General features: G+C 43.6%; 1 protein-coding gene across 6 annotated transcripts in view; it reads left to right on the top strand.

Annotated features, from left to right (window-relative positions):
- Nucleotides 1-794: 794 nt before the first annotated feature.
- The window catches only part of ADD3 (adducin 3), a 128,703-nt gene continuing 117,086 nt past the window's right edge, over nt 795-12,411 (top strand). For 2 of the 6 annotated variants that reach the window (XM_010370314.2, XM_010370318.2), the window contains exon 1: nt 795-1,212. The gene's annotated coding sequence lies outside the window, so the exon portion shown is untranslated. Of the gene's footprint in view, nt 1,213-2,995; nt 3,362-11,244; nt 11,342-12,411 lie in introns of those variants that run through there. The other 4 variants (XM_010370313.2, XM_010370317.2, XM_010370315.2 and 1 more) reach the window with 3 other exon arrangements.

Here is a 12,411-nt window from a genome sequence, read left to right on the forward strand (position 1 = left end):
AAATTTCAATCCAACTTCCTCACTTTACAAAACAGGGAACTAAGAACCAAATAAGGTTATTTACTTGTTCAAGATCACACGAGTACATAATTAACAAAAGCTGTGCAAAGAAAATCAATGGCAGAATATTTTCTGTATTTTTTTCTATTCATATTTTGAGATCACACCTCTTCATTTACTTAGAAAAAACCATAGCTGGTCAGTGCTTAAATCAAGTAATATTATAAAGAAGAAATGTAAGGTTACAATGCAGATTCTCATATGGACACGACACATTTTAATAGTGTAAATAGTAGATTCATATGCGCTTAGAGTCAGTCAATCCACTTGTGTTTCTTAATTTTGCTGACTTTTGAATTGCCACTGAAATAGCACAATACTGTGCTATTATCCAAAAATTATTTTAGATATATTTTGTTTTTTCAATATGTAATATTGTAATTTTTATAACACATGAGCACACATTGAAATCTGTCAATAATATATTTTCTAATACTGGTATTCACTGAAGTTCCAAGTATGCTTATAGGTAGGACTTGAATCCATTGCTTCTAGTCACATAAACGAGTTTTACTTCGTTTTTCTTTTTATTCTTGTATTAAATACTAAATAACTTTCCTTTATATAGTTATTATTTTAGTACAGTTATTGGAAATTAAATATTAGCAGAGATTACTAATCAGTTTCAAGGCATACAACTTTATTTTGCCATTAACCCCAATGTTTGAAATTAGCAGGGCTCTTTAAAACTGGTGCTTCTAACATTTCATTGACTTACACTAAAATCACTGCCTCCATTCCTCAATCACCCAGTTATTTTTAACCTTGACCTCCCACAGCTGTACTGATTTACTCAGTCCACAAAACTCTCTGATTCCACCCTCTCTGCCTCTTATGAAGCAATACTAGACAGGAAAAACAAAACCCATTCCTTTAAGAAAGATTCCGCCTCCTCTCTTATAAGCAAGTGCCTAATGGTAATTGTAGAGTCTACTAAGTCAAACACTTTACTACTCAGCATTGAGAGAAGCTGCTGCTGCTAATGCTGCTGTTGCTGTTGCTGCTGCTGCCGCCGCCGCTGCTGCTGCTGCTGTTGGTCTGAGGCTGCAGTGGGTTTCTGTGCAGCATTGCAGAATCCACACCTAGAGAACAGAAGACACAGACACGTACGTCTACTACCCTGGTTAGAAGGAAGCTTTGGATCTTCGGTGGGTAAGGAGATCTATCTATTTTGTCCAGAAACTGTTAGAAAAGGAATGATCATGGAAAAGACTGTTCATCAGACATGCTTAAAATGGATTATGTTAATTTGTCTTCCTTTGGTGGTGGTGGGGGTGTCTAGATTTGTGACTAGCAAAATATAGTGGGGACTATATTCTGATAGGTACCCTTAGGATACTTTTTTTTGCTATTCGTAAAAAGGCTAACCTTGATGCATGCAAAGCTTTTCATTTTTTTTTTGCTTTTTAAATGCAAGAAAATATCCAGCCACTCCCAATATCTCTCTCAAATACTGCAGATATTTTTAAATGCCAAATAATATGTCAGGCTGAGCATTTTCTAAACAATTTTCTCCCCCAAACTAGGAAGACTTCCCCACGATTCGTTAAGAGTATCTGAAAATAATAAGGCATGGTTGGATTTTTGAGCAAATGGGAGATGGTGGTAGACTAAAATTTCTACAGCCTTAGTCCAGCGGAGAAAACGATAAACACATCACCGTTTGTGCCAAGACAAGATTCATTTTCTACACTTCGTATGTGGGAAGAGGAAACTACATTTTAATTAGCACATTTTTAGGGAGGAGGGAGGGGATGAAGATGAGGGGGATGGCGTGAGGTATTCGAGGGGGACGAGTCTGCAGATGAGGAAAGGAAATGAAGTGGATTGTCGCCAGTGCCTTGGAAACGAAGGGAGATAAGGGTGGGGAATGAAGTTTGCTGTGTGTGTTAGGGTGGGGTTGGCCCAAGGGACCGTGAATCACTAGAATGGCGCTCGGAGGGGTGTGCTTGCAAGTGTACTGGTGCAGGAGGGACGTGGAAGTCGTGGGTGGCAGAGAAAAGTGTGCACCGCTGGGAGGTCTATTTCGAGAATAGGCTGAGGAAAGAAACATGTCTGGGCGACGGGGGTGGGCGGCCCGGTGTCACCTGTGGATGGATCCACAGCCCTGCAATTGCGTGTTGCAAAGTTTGCCCGGCCCCGCATTCATTTTGAAGGTTCTTGGCGATGCCTCGACTTCTCGCTTCAAAGAAGTGAGCTCTCATAAGGTTCAGAGGCCGGGAACCAAAGTGGGAGTGAAGACTCTTGAGGGGTCCAAATGGAGCAGAAGCGAGAGCCCCTGCCCTCCCCCCCGTGTGGAGGTGAAGCAGGGGTTGTGGGGACTAGGCGCCCGCGAAGGCAGCTGTGCTGAGAGCAAAGTCCAGGCCCCACGGGGGGCGTGCGGAGATTGAACCTTTGCAGTGGCCTTCCCCTAAAGCCCCAGCAGCCAGTGTGGGCGGCCGAGGCTGACTCAAAGCGGCGGCTCAGCCTCGGGAGTAGGAGTGGGGGGCTCGCTCATTTAAGGCGGGAGACATTTCCGAGACGCCCCTCCTCCCCTTCGCGGTCGGATTTCTGTCGGGGTCGTTTCCCCCTCTGGCCCTCCGGGGACGCAGTGGATTCGAGCTGCACAGCCGGAGGAGGACGTTGAAGAGGTGCCAGGCAGCCGCCCCGAACCAGGCCCTCCCGACTGCCGGGCCTGCAGGGCCCCACCGCCGCGTCTTCACGGACTTAGCGCTTGAGGGAGCGGAGAGCGCTGCGGGGGCGGGGCCAAGGCTGTCGAGGCGCGCTCGGGGCGGGGCCAGAGAGAGCTCGGGGCTGCCAGAGGAGCAGCCTTGAGGAGGCGGGGCCGGGACGCTACGGCGTCCAAGAGGCGGGGCTAGAGGCGTCGGGGGCTGCGAGGGGCGGGCCTTGGGGGCGTGACCGGGGAGGGTGCTTGGGGAGCTAGAGGCGGGGCGTTAGGGGGCGGGACCAAGGGACGCTCGAGGGGCGCTCGGCTAGTCCCGCCAGAGCGCCAGCCGCCAGCCCGTAACGGTCGCCAGTGTGAGGGGCGGGAGGGAAAGAAGAGGGGTTTAAATTAGATTTTTTTAAAAACACAGAGCAAGAGCTAGAGGCGTCGGCATCCCAGGTGTCGCCGCTTCCTGCTGCACAGGGCTAGGCGTCCAGGTCCCTCCCTCCTCAAGCCCCCTCCCCTTCTCCCGCCCTACCCTTTGGGGCTCTGCGGCGCTTAAGAGGCGGCGGCAGCGGCGGATCCGGCGGCTGCTGCAGCCCGGGCGGCTGCGGAGAAGGAGGGAGGGGAAACACAAAGCCGGCTGCGCGCTGCGAGGTAATCCTGCGGGGAGAGGAGGCGCCGTTGTCCCGCCTCTCCTCCAGGCCGGGACGCGGGCACCCGCGCGGGGGCTGGCAGCGGGGACGCTACGGGGGGTTGCGCGGGGGTGGGTAGCGGCGGCTGGCGGGGCCGAGGGGACCTCTCATTGGCTGTCCCTGCGGCCTCAGGTGAACCCTTTTCCGGGGTGGGAGTGGGGACCTCCGACAGGCCGGCGGGGAGCGTACCTGCGGGGGAGGGTCTGGGGGCGGCGGTGCGCGGCCTGCGGCGCCGCTGGGTGGGCCCGACGCTTTCCGCGTCCTCTGGTTTTTCCTAGGAAGGCGGGAGTGCTAAAATCAGATGCTAGCTGATAGCTTAGGTGACCCCGGGGACCTTAAGCCCTGAAGGTGCACTCCAGGGGAGTGCGAGGTTCCTGCGCTTGGAAAAGGTGGAGGAAAGAGAGAATGTTGGTTTTAGTTTTTTTCTCCTCATTAAAAACAAACACAACTTCTGTTACAAGTTGAAAGTGTTCAGTCACCTTTCTCCTGTAATCCGCTTCCCCACCCCCCGACACCGACATACATACACACGAACACGCCACCCCTACAAACGTATACATGTTAGGTTGAGCTTCCTGCTAGGGGTGACAAGCAAAGTTGGCAGCAGGTCTGGTGTGCCGGTGTTAGGGGCACGTCCAGCCTCTTTGGAGGTATACTATTATAGCTCAGGCAAGACCACAGACAGGTAGCATAATCTGGGCCTCTTTTAAAATGGCAAGAACGGCCTTAGGTGAACTTTTTTGTTGCAGAGATTTAATTGCAAGTAGGTGCCCGTTGAAAATGGGAGCGCAAGGAAAACCACTAATTTCCTTGGCACATGTGCTGTTGCAATTAACCTGGTAGAGTGTTAAGGAATTTAACTTCACCAAGAGGCTTTGAGGGAGGATTATATGCAAGTTTGGGGAAGGAATTGATAAGATTCTGGGGTATGGGACTAGCTACATACACGTGCGTGCACGTTTACGTTGAATTATGTAGCATTTTAGATTTAGCAGTGTTAAATGGTAGCTTTTCTTGGAATGGCTTCTGACTGCATAGTGCCGGGTACGTTCCTAATTTTGGCTTCAGAAGACTCTTAGAGTGTTTTTAAAGATTAAAAAAAATAAGAGTACAGTGCAATTTGGCGTTTTTAAGTTAAATATTTGACTGTTAAAAATATTTGTGTAATTAAGTTATGCGACCAACCCATTAACTTAACCCTATAAATACTTGCTCCCATGGCAGTTTGTTGGTTACCTGCTAGAGGTGGAACTCGAACAATGTAAAATTTATAGGGTTAAGTTACTTAACCCTATAAATAACTGGAACATTATAAATGGAGCATTTGTAGAAAGTTTTTATATCGAAGTCTCCATTATATTGTACTTGCATTATAACTCATTTTCCTTTGCTTAAATGGAGCAGATTAACTTTATGGAAGGAGGACCAGGATAAAATAAAGGCCGCTACATTTAACTCTTCATCTTTCTGAAGAGTTCAGTCTGTGCTAACACTTAAGGTGCTCAGAAGTGCTGGCATGTTGGTAATAGTTTTTAAAGAAGAAATGGGTGTATCTATTTTGAATGTTAAACATAATTTGAAGGAGTTTTTAGTTGGTTATGAGACATTCAATATATTGCTACATTTTACGTATATGATATCAGGAAATGTTTGGTAAACATTTGACATAGTTGATCATATGACACTTGGGAAATAGTTTTCATTGATAGAAGGACTGTATTTTCAGAATGTAAGTTTCAAGCATTGACTGAAAGGGAGAAAATTATACACTTTGCTGTCTCACCCCTTTTTTCAGTATTATGCTGGGATGAATGTGAATTCTGCTCAATTATATTTAAAGTGTAGATCTGGTCTTTGTAAAAGTGGAATGTCTTTTGAGACCAAGAGAACATAACATCAGCAACAGCCCGACTCCTAAACACAATCCTAAAACCTAGATACAGGGTGGTGCCCCACTTCCGAGGTTTTGAGACTTCCTGGAGTAGTCCTATCATGTCTGAGTGTTTTTGTCACATGTAAGCCTACAGGTGGTTAGCTGGTTAATCTCTCCCGTTTCAAAGCAGTTGGTTAGCAGTACTGGGCGGCATGTATGCATGTCATCAGAGTATAAGAAGTGTTTGAGGGAAGAAATCACATAAAAGCATAGAAACCCCGCTCTGAACAAACTGTGTAGTGTGTTGGGGAACAGTCACATCAGAACTTTAGCTTAACTGAGTTGTTATGTGTAAAGTGCTTAGAATAAGGTTTGTACTCAGTGCTTTATGTGTTTATCATTATCAGTATATAAAGTGACATATCTTTTTGAAGGCTGTTATATCATGCTATCCAGCATGTGAAGACTCAGCGGATATTTGTGATAGCCAATATTTGTTTGCCTAACCTCTGTGCCAGGCACTAAGAGTTTTGTATGATTTAATTTACTTAGTCCTTCCAGCAACCCAGTGACTAAACAGAGGGATGGAGAGGTTAAGTATCTTCCCAAGGTGTAGTGATATCAGGTGACACAGGTTGGTTCTGAACCCAGAGTCTGGCCCAAGAGTGAGCCCATGTAACCACTGCCCCTTGTTGCTATTGAGCTCATGGAAATTATTGCAAACCAATGAGAAGTCTTCATAGTATTCACAAGACTGTCAGATGCTCTTGTCTTGTTTAACCACATCCTCTGGTATTAATACCACCAAGTTGTACTTAAATCTAAAGAGTGATGGTTAACCTGCATTAAATACAGTCACCTTTTGACGTTGAAAGAGTATTCTCTTTTGATACATGACATGTGTTTAGGGTGCTAGAGTATGCTATCTTTCCAATTACTAAAGATACTAGTTTTTTTTTTTTTTTAAAGCTTACCAGATATGTAGGGCCCCAGGTGGCCCAGAGGGCACTAATTCCTATTGGAGATTCCAGTTCTGCAGTAAATCAGTAAACCTTATCATCCTTCTGATTACCAACATCATATCAACCTGAGATAAATTTTAACTTAAGTTTGTTCTAAATACCACCTGAGTTGCTTCCTAAAATGAACCGTAAATGGAAAGATTTAACTTGTGGCTTATACTTTCATTCACATTCCTCAAGGAACTGTGTGTTGCTGCTTCACCATTGTAGGTGATGTGTCAAACAAATTAATTATAAACTAAATTAGGAGCTGTTTTAAGTAATGTTTAGAATCATTGTAGATAGATGATATGTCCTTTGACAACTTAGTGCAATGTAATGTTAGGAAAAAAATGCCAGGCGCGGTGGCTCACGCCTGTAATCCCAGCACTTTGGGAGGCCAAGGGGGGCGGATCACGAGGTCAGGAGATCGAGACCATCCTGGCTAACACGGTGAAACCCTGTCTCTACTAAAAATACAAAAAATTAGCTGGGCGTGGTGGCGGGTGCCTGTAGTCCCAACTACTCGGGAGACTGAGGCAGGAGAATGGCGTGAACCCGGGAGGCGGAGCTTGCAGTGAGCTGAGATCGCGCCACTGCACTCCAGCCTGGGTGACAGAGCAAGACTCCGTCTCAAAAAAAAAAAAAAAAAGCAAAACAAAAAACAAGCATGTGTTGAATTGAGAAAGTGCAAGCTTTATTGAAGACACAGGTTACTAATCTGTTTCTCACACTAAACACAGTTTTTGTTATAATTAGTGCTTTTCAGAGTCCTTTGAAAATATTAAATATGTAGAGCTTGAAGTTTTGAAAAAACTTTAAATAACTAATCGAGTGCTGTTCTTCCTTTTAAACAAAGACCTATTTGAAATTATTTAAACCCAATTTAAAATTAGACAGTCAAGGATTGTCATGTCATTGAGATTCAAAATGAGTACCTTAATACATTGTGTCTTTGTTAATACTCTATAGTTTGAACTCAGGGTCCATGCCAGAGTATTTATAGGTGAGATTGTTATGAGGTCTTTCAGGTTCTGCCAGAGATTCAATTCTCTTGGCTAAATGCCAAGATAGTCTCAAATTTTTACTGTAATTTTTTTTATTTTAATGGATTGTATATATCAAGAATCCTCTCTAAAACATACAGGTTAGAAGTCTTTCCTTGGCTGTTGCTTGAAAAAAAAAGGCTGTTATCCCTTAGATGAGTATAATTATTTTTTATTCTAGCAGTAGCTAATTATGGACATGTGTGTATGTATATGTATGTCAAACCATGCTACTTGAGGGATTCTCTTCCTTTTAGGTAAAGTTAGAAATTATTCACCTAGTGTATTAATATTTATTGAGTACCAACAGTATGCATAGAGTAATACCTTTATGTGGGAAAAAAAGTGTTGGAGAAAAACGGTTTGTGGATCTTTTATTTATTTCATGTGTATTTTAATGTTGCTGAATATCTGGACCAGTCTCAAAGTTCAAAATTAATTGCACAGTTGAAAACATGTTAAATATTTAAAAAGTACTGTTCAACTTAAAGTATTAGATGGTAGCACAGATAATGAGAATCAGAGCCCCTTGTTTCCTTAAACAGTTTTTGGTTGAGTATGTTTGAAAAGCTGCATTAAAAATCCCTTTCAGGCTTCTAGGACATTACTTAACTGCACTGAAGGAATAAATTTAGAGTATCCTAGAAACCTTAAAGAATGAATGTGGCTTTCAGAGTTGTCTAGCATAATCCAAATAATAGTAGCATGATTACCAAAAGGTATAAAATGGATGAAACCTATCTTTGATTTTAAAAGGCTTACTGTTCTTGTAAGTTTATTTCTTGAAGATAATATTGCTTAGTTTAACTCTGCTAAAAGCTGAACCATTCTTGTACAAGATGTATAGGCTTTGGCATATGTTTATCTTTTTTTTTTCTTTTTTTGTATTTTTGAGACAGCTCTAACTATGTTGCCCAGGCTGGTCTCGAACTCATGGGCTCAAGCTATCCTCCCACCTCAGCCTCCCAGGTATCTGGGACTACAGGCATGAGCCACAGGCCTTGTTTATATCCTTAAGATAAGGTTAGATCTAAATTGAACCTTTACTTGATGTCAGACTGATCTGCATCAGCACCATATGTTATGTTTACTTTTTTTTTTCTTTCAATGAAAATGGGCCTGAGGAGATAGGTTTGTACGCAGTACATTAACTGTCATTTAAGATGACTGTCTCTTCAAACAAGGCTATGGTTTTTTTTTTTGTTTTGAGATGGAGTCTCTCTCTGTCCTCCAGGCAGGAGGGCAGTGGTGTGATCTCGGCTCACTGCAACCTCTACCTTCTGGGTTCAAGTGATTGTTCTGCCTCAGCCTCCTGAGTAGCTGGGATTACAGGTGCCCGCCACCACGCCCAGCTCATTTTTGTATTTTTAGTAGAGATGGGGTTTCGCCATGTTGGCCAGGCTGGTCTTGAACTCCTGACCCTCAGGTGATCCTCCCCGGTCGGCTACCCAAAGTGCTGGGATTACAGCTGTGAGCCACTGCACCCGGCCAAGGCTATGGTTCTAATCTAGGGTTATGAAACTCATTTTTTCTGCAGTGGGCATATGCGATTTCCCTAACTTTTTATTTTTTTATTTTTTTATTTTATTTATTTATTTTTTTGAGACGGAGTCTCGCTCTGTCTCCCAGGCTGGAGTGCAGTGGCCGGATCTCAGCTCACTACAAGCTCCGCCTCCCGGGTTTACGCCATTCTCCTGCCTCAGCCTCCCAAGCAGCTGGGACCACAGACGCCCGCCACCTCGCCCGGCTAGTTTTTTGTATTTTTTAGTAGAGACGGGGTTTCACCATGTTAGCCCGGATGGTCTCGATCTCCTGACCTCGTGATCCACCCGTCTCGGCCTCCCAAAGTGCTGGGATTACAGGCTTGAGCCACCGCGCCCGGCCGAGACAGAGTTTTTTACTATTGTTGCCCAGGCTGGAGTGCAGTGGCGCGTTTCTCAGCTCACCACAACCTCTGCCTCCCGGGTTCAAGCTATTCTCCTGCCTCAGCCTTCCTATCTGGGATTACAGGCATACGCCCCCACCCCCGATTAATTTTGTATTTGTAGTAGAGATGGGGTTTCTCCATGTTGGTCAGGCTGGTCTCGATCTCCCGACCTTAGGTGATCCACCTGCCTCGGCCTCCCAAAGTGCTGGGATTACAGGCGTGAGCCATCACACGTGGCCTTCTTTTACAGTTTTGTCAGAGTTGAGTTCACTTTCCTAAGGCAAGGTAGAAATTTTTTTTGAGACGGAGACGGAGTCTCGCAGTGTCGCCAGGCTAGAGTGCAGTGGCGTGATCTCTGCTCAGTGCAACCTCCAACTCCCTGGTTCAAGTGATTCTCCTGCCTCAACTTCCCGAGTAGCTGGGATTACAGGCACGCGCCACCATGCCCAGATGATTTTTTGTATTTTTAGTAGAGATGGGGTTTCACCATGTTGGCCAGGATGGGAAGGTAGAATTTTTAAGGTGAATTCTGATTGCTTAAAATTTTAGCTTTCGGCCGGGCGCGGTGGCTCAAGCCTGTAATCCCAGCACTTTGGGAGGCCGAGACGGGCGGATCACAAGGTCAGGAGATCGAGACCATCCTGGCTAATACGGTGAAACCCCGTCTCTACTAAAGAATACAAAAAACTAGCCGGGCGACGAGGCGGGCGCCTGTAGTCCCAGCTACTTAGGAGGCGGAGGCAGGAGAATGGCGTGAACCCGGGAGGCGGAGCTTGCAGTGAGCTGAGATCCGGCCACCGCACTCCAGCTTGGGCCAGACTCCGCCTCAAAAAAATAAATAAATAAATAAAATAAAATAAAATAAAATAATTTTAGCTTTCAACTGGAGGTTGCACTAAAAGGAATTTTCTTTCTTTCTCCACAACTGTCGGCTTGTTACATTTCAAATAAGGATCTTCAAAATAGAAGTGTGACAAACCTTACTCAACATTTAATTATTGGAAGCTATTATTTATTAGAGTAAAGTACACGTTATCAATGAATTAGAAATTCATTGCTTTAAAAATACTTGTTTTTTTGCAAAACTAGATCAGTGGTTTTCGTATTACAATGTTTGATTTTTTTTTTAAGTGGGCATCACATTTTCAGTTAAAAACGCTGAAAGTAATACTTTCAGCATTTCAGAAAGGAATACAGCATTTCAGAAAGTAATACTGAAGTAATCCTTTACTTCATCTGTCATGGTGAAAGTTGATAATGATAAAATCATAGTTCTCTAAGCACTTTGCCATCATTAAATACCTTAGTAAAACATGCGATAGACCGAGGGTCTAGTCACTAGCCACAAAATGGCTGTCATAGCAGAATGTAATAGGGAAGGAACATTTTATGCCTGAATAAGAACAGTGTATTTGCTTGAGATAGTAATAACCTCTGAGAAGCTGATTAATTGGTAATCACTTAAGTTAGATGAGTTTATATTGTTTGATGTCTTATAATCTAAACGTCCCTGTGCTCTTCTAGAGTGTCTGCCTTGACCAATCAGCATTTCAGGAGGGATTGTGACTATCAGTTAAGTGCTTTGAAGAGAGAACCCCTGCTTTGTGTCACACCTGAATGTAACAGAACATACTTCTTGGGGCTGTTTAATTTGGGCTCAAAGGGAAGAGTGCCATCTACTGAATGGCCAGCATTAAGTTGAGCAGCTCCTGTTTTCCTTACAGAACTCTCAGCCAATTCCTGGAGAAACCAGGCCCAGCTTCATTTGGAGGATTTGACAGGATCTTAATACCAAGTGGAATTGTTGCCTGCTTAATTTTAATTATGCTTCCCAGCAGGAGGCCTAAACACATGATGATGAACTAATTCAGTACTTGTTGGAATGCATGGGAAAAGAGAAACCTTAAGAAGTTGTTGGGTCTTATATTAAAAACAGCCGAGTAGTGGTGAAATTAAGTGGTAAAGAAAATTATTTTAATGAGAGAAGTCTTTCAATAGCAGGTCTGGTTGATTATTGATGGCTCCTGCAGACAATAATGATCTTCAAATCTGCTTGGACTTAGAATCAGCAAACAAATCATTTGCCTAACTGGAGGTAAGGGTTTTAAGAATACTTGAATACTTCGATTTTTTTTTCTCCTGCCCTTTTTGTCTCATTTTCTAAGGCAATGATTCCTACTTGAGTAAATTCTCTGTTTCAAAGTAGAGTTTGTTGTTTTGGTGTATGGTAGTGGTTTCCTGGTTTTTGTTTGTTTTTTCTTTCCCTGTTTTCCAAAATCTTTCTGTAGTAGCAGCCATGGGTAGAACTGGAGGTAGTATGGCTGGGCGTGGTGGCTCACGCCTCTAATCCCAGCACTTTGGGAGGCCGAGGCTGGTGGATCACGAGGTCAAGAGATCGAGACCATCCTGGGCAACATGGTGAAACCCTGTCTCTACTAAAAATACAAAAATTAGCTGGGCGTTGTGGCGGACATCTGTAGTCCCAGCTACTTGGGAGGCTGAGGCAGGAGAATCACTTGAACCGCAGAGGTTGTAGTGAGCTGAGATCGTGCCACTGCGCTCCAGCCTGGCGACAGAGCCAGTCTCTGTCTCAAAAACAAAAAAAAAAAAAAAGAAAAAGAACTGGAGGTAGTAGAACTAGTTATAGGTCAGTTGGAGATTTAAGATATCTGGAATAGGCTTGTCAAAGCTAGACAAGAAAGACCTTTGAAAATATGAATTGAAAGAAAGCTTCGAAATTGTTGCTATAAAAATACACTTGATTGTTATATATTTATATCTATTATATATAATTACTTAATTAGTAACTATTTTTATTAGCCTTTAAAACCTGCCAAGGATCATTTTAAGCACTCCACATAAATTATCCAAAGTTTAGTGAAGTAACTTGCCCAAGATCATACTGTTAATAAAGGACAGAGCCAAGATTTGAGGTCAGGGCTAATACCCTTAAGCACTGTGCTATACTGCTGATGTATTTATGTTTGTTTTTGTTGGCGACTGCACAGAAGAGTTGAACCAAGATTAGAATGATATTTCTGCCTTGGCTGGAAAATACTGATGCTGGGGTTCTTGGTTTTTTGTTGTTGTTGTTGTTTTTAAGAGAGTGGTAAAATGGGTAAATAGGATTGAGATTTCACTAGAATCAGGACGTATACATGAGAT

This window comes from Rhinopithecus roxellana, chromosome 11, assembly GCF_007565055.1.
Source record: "Rhinopithecus roxellana isolate Shanxi Qingling chromosome 11, ASM756505v1, whole genome shotgun sequence".
Classification (NCBI taxonomy): Eukaryota; Metazoa; Chordata; class Mammalia; order Primates; family Cercopithecidae; genus Rhinopithecus; species Rhinopithecus roxellana.